The sequence below is a fragment of the Sesamum indicum genome, linkage group LG5, assembly GCF_000512975.1.
Source record: "Sesamum indicum cultivar Zhongzhi No. 13 linkage group LG5, S_indicum_v1.0, whole genome shotgun sequence".
In the NCBI taxonomy this organism is placed as follows: domain Eukaryota; kingdom Viridiplantae; phylum Streptophyta; class Magnoliopsida; order Lamiales; family Pedaliaceae; genus Sesamum; species Sesamum indicum.
In genome coordinates this window covers 4,470,368-4,478,282 of record NC_026149.1, presented here as the reverse complement: position 1 = coordinate 4,478,282, position 7,915 = coordinate 4,470,368, and positions in this window count along the sequence as shown.

Below are 7,915 nucleotides of genomic sequence, written 5' to 3'. Positions count from 1 at the left end.
CCAAAATTTTAGACTGTAGCCCGTCAAAATTTGTCTAAGGCTTAATTCAGTTGGCGAAGTTAAGGCCCACTTTAGAGATCATGGGTTCAAACACCACCATATGTGTGGGATGTTGTTTTACCGTATAGCAGTTGTTGGCTACTGTAGTAGTAGGTGTTGTTTCAATTTAATTTATTTGATATTGTTAATCAGGTTTGTTAAATATTGATATTCGATAGGAATGATTGTAATCGATTATTTCAATAAATAATAATTCATCACTTTCAAATAAAAGAAAATTAGATATGCCGTTATCATCTATTGATGAATAGTATATGATTATTATTAGTGTTTGGTAGTTCTTAAATATGAATATTTGATATTGATGATTGTAATTAATTTATTAAAAGAAGAATTAATGGTGGAGACCAAAAGTGATTACTTTTCGAAAATTTGATTCTTTCATTTATTTACACTTCATATATATTACTGAAACATAATTGAATCAATTATAGTTAGAGTACATAATTAAATCTTGGTCTAGTTGATTGCCACCAAAAATCAAATATTTAAAACTTAAATAGTACTGCTTAAAAAAATAATTGAACAATTCTAATTTATGCTAATTATGTTAAGGGGCCCATGTTTGGGTCACATCACTGCTGACAAAAAACCCTAACGTGTACAAAGTAAATTTTTTTGTATTAATCCTTGTAAACAGCACCCCTATAAAATATTTTTAGCAAAATATCCTCAAGTCATGTTCATTTTATTTCAATTATAAAAAGAAATATTTTATTTCATGAAATTTTAAATTATTATTCAAAAAATTGATTTTTTTTATTGAGTAATTCTTTATCAATTATTTTACTACAATAATTTAAAATTTATAGGGTAAGTTTTCAGGGATAATTTCACTTTTAATCCTTTAAATTAGGCACTAAATTATTTTTGGTAATTCATATTTCGATCCCATCAATTTTGATCTTAAAGATTCTTTTCTTTTTTAAATAATCAAAGTTAGGGCAGTTAGTTGATCATCTCAAATAATGTTAGTTGGTTTGCTGCACTCTTTTTTCTCTTCAAAAGATCTTTCTATTAATTTAGATGATCAATTAACAGTCCGAACTAATTTTTATTATTTTAAAAAATATTCGACAACTAAAATTTGGGGTCGGGATATGGGGTACTAAAAAAATTTAGTAACTAATTTAGGAGATCAAAAGTAAAATTATCCTGTTCGTACTATATTAGCAACTTCAACTTTTTTAGATAATTGTCGAATCAGTATATCTATTATTATTAAATAAAATTAATATAAAAATATAATTTTTTACCACAGTTAATAATACTTACGGTAATTTTAGTTATGCCGAGAATATTTACCGTAATTTAGATATATTTGATTAGTTCAAAAATGATGGGAAAATGTATACCTAATATCCTGATGATGTAGCTACATTTCGAAATGAAAAAGATCTTGATGATGTAATATCAATTTTTTTAAATAAATTGACTCCAATCACATAATAATTTCAATTATTGATAATTACAACAATCAATAAATTAATAATTAATATTAAAATATATATAATTAATAAATAACTACTATTAGTTTTCTTAAAAAAATAATTACGTACTGTGAAAGTAGATAGATAATTGCGATTAATTAATGAAAAACAACAATTCACATGTTGATGAAATTGAAATCAAATCAACAATGTCTTTGTTTAATAGTTGAGGCTGAGGTCCTATGAACAAATTTGAGGTCATGAGTTTGAGTTCCACGAAATATATAGGTGATATTTATCGCTTTATATGAGTTTATTATAAGAAAAAATTGCACATTCAGTCCCAGTAGACATGGAATATTAATTGCACTTTTAATGCCTTACATTATGATATTAATATTTTTGGTCACACGGGATTAAAAAGTATTGTGGATGTGGTCTCATGTACTAATCGTATGGGACCAAATATGTTCGGCTTTGAGACCATATTTATAATATCTTTTAATCATGTGGATAAAAAATGTTCACCTTCCAGATGTTGGACCAAAAGTGCAACACTCTCTGTTTTATGGGATCAAAATTGTATTATAATTTGTTTCATTAAATTTTTATTATATTGGTATGTTGTTCGAACTGGTATATCATTCCATTTATTTACACATTAATACAATCATATAATTGTCACTTTTATTAAAAAACATAATAATCATAACTTTATAATCATATAATCTCAATTTCGTCAGTTCAACCATACCTTAGACATGTAATAATTGTAGATAACCTGAAACTCTTACATAGAACAATTCATTTATTTGACTTACACTCGTACAATGGTCCCAAGACCACATATATATATCTAATAATAAAAAAATTATACTTTAAACACAGAATTATCAAATCCACGTGTGCCATATGGGCCAATCATGGACTTCCACGTCCGCTCATTGATTAATACTCACACTTTTATCTGCCAACGACGTCACTTAAGAAACCCATGCAATCGTGTGATCTTCTCGACCAAATATCTAATGAAGAATGTTTTGTGACGATGAATTTCAAACGGTAACTATGTCGGGAGAGTTACACTTTTTGTCCTTAAACCAGCATTTATTTTTTTTTATGAATTTGATCATTTGAATTAATTAAATATTAAATCAAACAAAAATGATTCTCGAAGATGTTTCTTTCTTAGCTTCACGTGCCGTGCACATGATTCATTTTAAGATGTAACAGTTAATAGATGAAAAATAACCAAAATTTTGAGTGTAAGTAGTATTATTTAGAAATTGAAATCGAATAAGTGGTATTATTTAGGGACTAGAATTGTATTTCTCTCAAACTATATCGGTTCTAAAATATCTGATTATATTACTTGATCGACTATTCAAAATTAAAACTAAAAATGACATTAAAAACTTGTAGATAAGAACTAGATACAAATATTTATTAGGGTAAATTATATTTCAACACCCTTTTAGATTATGTTCAATTATACAAACCATTGTTATCGATCTTTTTGCGAAATTACAAGTACACCTCCTGATATTGTAATTATAATTTACATCGACTCATTTTCAAATACACAACTTACACAAACACTGCCGAGATAAATTATATCTATACCACCTTATAACGTACTAATAAATTTATAAAGAACGATGAGTATCTGTATAATTAAGTTTAACGCGTAATATATATATATATATATATATACATATATATCAATATAATTTACCATATTTATTAATGGGATTGTAAGATCTGCTCCAGAATGCATTGTCATAATAGTTTTTGTAATGAAATCTTGATATTTTTTTGTGCAACTCTAACTATTTGATATCGTTTTCTCAGGTCGACCTTTTGGTCCCCCTCCAATCATGTCTAATTTGTGTATTCTTGTTTCACTTTTCATTTGATTGAATTAAATTCTTCATTTAATATTTTATTTCATCTTTTATTTTATTTAATATTATATTTATATTAATGGAATAAAAAAATTCAATTCATTTTTTAATTGAGTTCAACTTTAATCTCAATCACTGCAAGAGCGTGGGCGTGGTGATTAGTGGTGGAATTCTCTTTATATTTGAATATAGTCAGATACTAACTGTCATGGCATGATTGTCATCCCTATATGTATGTATTAAATAATTTTTTATATTTTAAAATAAGGATAGTTACACTCTCCTTTCCTAAGGTTTGGTGTAATTACACGTAAACCTCTTGTGGTTTGAGAAATTACATCTAGCACCCTTGAGTTTGCTGCCATCTAATAAATAAGTTTTTGCATTAGACAAAATTTACAAAATTCACTGATGCTAACAAAAAAAATTAAATAATATATATATATACCCCCGATTGACTTATTACTAACTTATTATAGGTCAAATAAATCTTTTTATAATCAAATTACCCTCATACTTCTTTACGCGTTAATGCATATGAGAAGGTATATATCACCGTTATGAGAGTGGTTTAGTCCAAAGAAAAATTATTTGACCTACAATAAAATCAGTAATAAGCCAATAGAGGGTAAATCTCAATTTTCATTTACTTTTTTCGTTAATATCAGCAAATTTAGTAAATTTTGACTTACAGATTGACTTATTTGTTAGATGGAAACAAACCTTATGAGTGTTAAATATAATTTTCCAAACCACATAGAGTCTATATATAATGACACCAAATCTAAAAAGAAAAAAAAATATAATTATCACTTTAAAATATATATATATATATATATATAAGAATAAAATATATAATTCACGACGTCACCTTCCTCCCTCCCCTCAATAAAATGAAAGAAAAAGAAAAAGACCAAGAAAAGTAACTTATTGACGCAAAAAAAAAAAAAAAATTATATAGTGGTGGGATCATAAACAACATTTTTAAAAGTAATGTAATTTTTCTTGATATATATATATATATATATATATATTTATATAAACCCAAATGGGCCTCCAGATTGGGCTTGATAGGCCTCTAACCTCAACTGAGCTCTCAGATGGGGCTTCAAGTAGACCTTCAGTTGGGATGTATGGGCCTTTAGTCAAGTGGGCTTGGTCACGTTTATTCCTATGACTGCAATTTAGTAATATTTTAATTTGACTTTAATTATCTGAATTCGGTGGATATCATAATTAATCACTTAAAACTTCATATTCTACTCAGCTATTCATCAGTGTTGCATTGAAATGATTTGATATTTAATATTAATTATTAAATTTATTTAAATTAATTAATATTCAGATATTGAGATATATTATCTGCATTATTTTTAATTGACAATTGAAAGTGCTAACAAATTACTTTTCATATATGTGCATGACATAATTGTAAATATACCTTTAATTTCTGTAATATTTTTATATTCCATTTTTTTAAATAATGATACATGACAAATAGAATAAAATTGAATCAATTAGAAAATTTAAATACATTAATTTAGAAATAACAAATCTAATAAATACATGAATAAGAATACAAATTCAAAATCCTTAGTTAAAAATTTGCTAAATCCTTCAAAACAAAGCAAATGCGTCATATAAGTCGTTTATTTATAAAAAGTTAATTTTCAAACTGAAATAATGCCTACAACAACTAATTTAATAATCTTATTTAAGTTCAAACATACTCTCGTAAGTTTCAAGAACTCATAAATATCTACTTCAAACATGTTCTGCAAACTCTTTCTTCCCCCAAATTTGTAGCATCATCATTGATCTGATCATCTTCAGTTTTCTGAGTATATAAAAATATTAGTAAATATATAATTTTTTTAACATATGGTAGAATTTAATTGATATCATATTAATTTTTTTGTTTAAAGGAGGCCTACGTGAATTAACATAATTTACTATCGATCAGCTAAGGTCCCATTAATATGTAGGAATGAAATGAGCATTTTCAAGTCCAATTCTACGTCTTTGATTGGTATGCTAGAAGTTTAAGAATTCTTATTCCCATAGACAAGGAATTAGTCATTCCCTCCTCCCGACATGGTATTAGCTATTCCAAATACGTAGAGAATGAAATGTTCTTTTTTCTTTTTTTTTTGTATTAATTTAATATTTATTTTTAATTGTTATTAACTTTGTGTATTTTGTGTATCTAGTATTAAGAAATAATTATGTATGCATGATAAGAAAAAAGTGATATTACTTTGATGTTTAATTATTTTATTAATTTATAAAATTTCTTTTATTGAGTATTGAATAAATAAATAATATAGTTATTAATTATGTACATGGTTGAGTTGAAATAGAATTCTAATAAAATAAATAATGAAAAAGAGTTTTAGTCAATTAATAACTATTTAAATAAAAATATTTAAAAATTTTAATAGTAACAAGGTTAAACATAAAAGTTTTATAAATATAAGAAGATACGATGTAGAAACTTGAAAAAGCGTATCTTTTTTATGAGTGAAAGTAATCTGGCAAAGTCTCATTATTTTCATTGTTTGTTTATGTATTGTGATCACAAGGTAGAATAATATTTATTAAAAATGTACAACGCTTAATGAAAAATATTTGACAATAAATATTAAACTCTAATTAAAAACACCAAGTCAAAATAAATTTAAATAAATGTAATTATTTTATTTTAATGTGCTTTTATATTGTGAAGTATTTGATGCACATATTTTTAAATTTTTGTGTGCATTACTTCTCTAAATAAAAAAAAAAAAATTCAATCACTATATATTTTATTAATCTATCTTAGTCATTGTATATCCTACACATACATATATATACATGTGTGTGTGTGTGTGCGCGTCTTTTTGTGTGTTTGTTGTAGATAATATTATTATTTTGTTACAATCTCTTTCTATAATCATCTTAGTTTATTTCAAGTAATATTTATTTAATATTTATATATTATTTTAATTTACAATTTATTTCAAAATAAGGGTTTTTTTTTTCACAATCTTATTAAAAAAAGTGGTAAGTTTTTATATTTTTTTTATTCTTCTATAATAAATATATAACTATGTATATTTTTCATATTGACAATTTGACATTATTTTATATTTTGGCTAACTATCACTACAGGAAAATGTATTTATTATGATAAACAATTATACAACAGCATAAGTTGTCATAAATACTAATATAATTGTACAAGTGATTGACTCTATACTAAAACCACAAAAGTCTCTCCAACCCAACGAGACCACAAAGTGCGATTTTAATGATTTTCGGGTTGGGCTAAACTTTCCGAAACTGCAAACATTGAGTTGGGCCGAAAAATAACCTAAATGGGCTCAACCGCACCGCATACACTCCTATCTAAATCCATTTCATTCCTACATACCAATCATACCCTTAAACTTTTACCATAAAACATTCAACAATCTCGATTTCTAGCTATCTGTGTTTCTTTATGTTGATGAAACCATGCATGTTTTGTTCCCTTGAGTCTCGTGAATATGGAGTTGATAGTTAATTTTTTAATAATAATATTTTATTTATTTATTTACCTTAAATTTATTAATATATCTAAAAATATTATTGTATTGAATTTTAGTATTTAAATTTGATTGTAGGCAATGATTTGCTCGTATTTCTCTAACCCTCCTTTCATGCTTAAGTGGTGCTAATATTTGGATTTGGTAACATTCAGTCCGTTGAAAAATTAATTCATCCAATTTATTTTGGTCAGTAACAAACATAGTATGTGCTATATTAATATAGATAATAAATATACAATAAAATAAGGTAAATACAATACCTTATATACATATATATATATAGATATGATATTTATCAAAACGCCGTAAACTAAATGATAAATTACATTGAGCTTCCCTAATATTTGAAATAATTATCAATACTCTTATTATTTAAAAAATTATTGATACTTCTTTGAAATTAACGTCTGTCGGGCGCATTCCATTAGATTTACATTAAGGTTTTATATTGAACTATTATAATTTTACATATTTTTAAAAATATTTTACGAGCTAAAGATGCCCTTTATAAAATATACAGCACATAAACACAAAGGGTCAAACATGACATTGCACAATATTATTTTTTTAATAATTCTCTAAATAATTTAAAAGAAAAACGAAAAAATTTCCAACGGTAAAGTAGATATTTCCACATTACCGTTCAATAATTACATAATCATGTCAAATATTAAGAGGGTGTCGATAATTTTCGAACAATGATTAGATAACAAATTTAAGGACAACTCAATATATTTTTTTCTAAATTAAACTATTATACATGAATGAATTACTTTTTTAATCATTTTACACGAGTCAAAATATCTCAAATTTATTATAGTAAATTAAGATTCATTTCTTTTCCATAATAATATAATTTGTCAAAATTATTAATTCATATCAGCAATAATTTTACTGTAATAAATGCCTTCTCCGTTGTTCCAATTTTGAATTGTTTGTATCATCTATATAT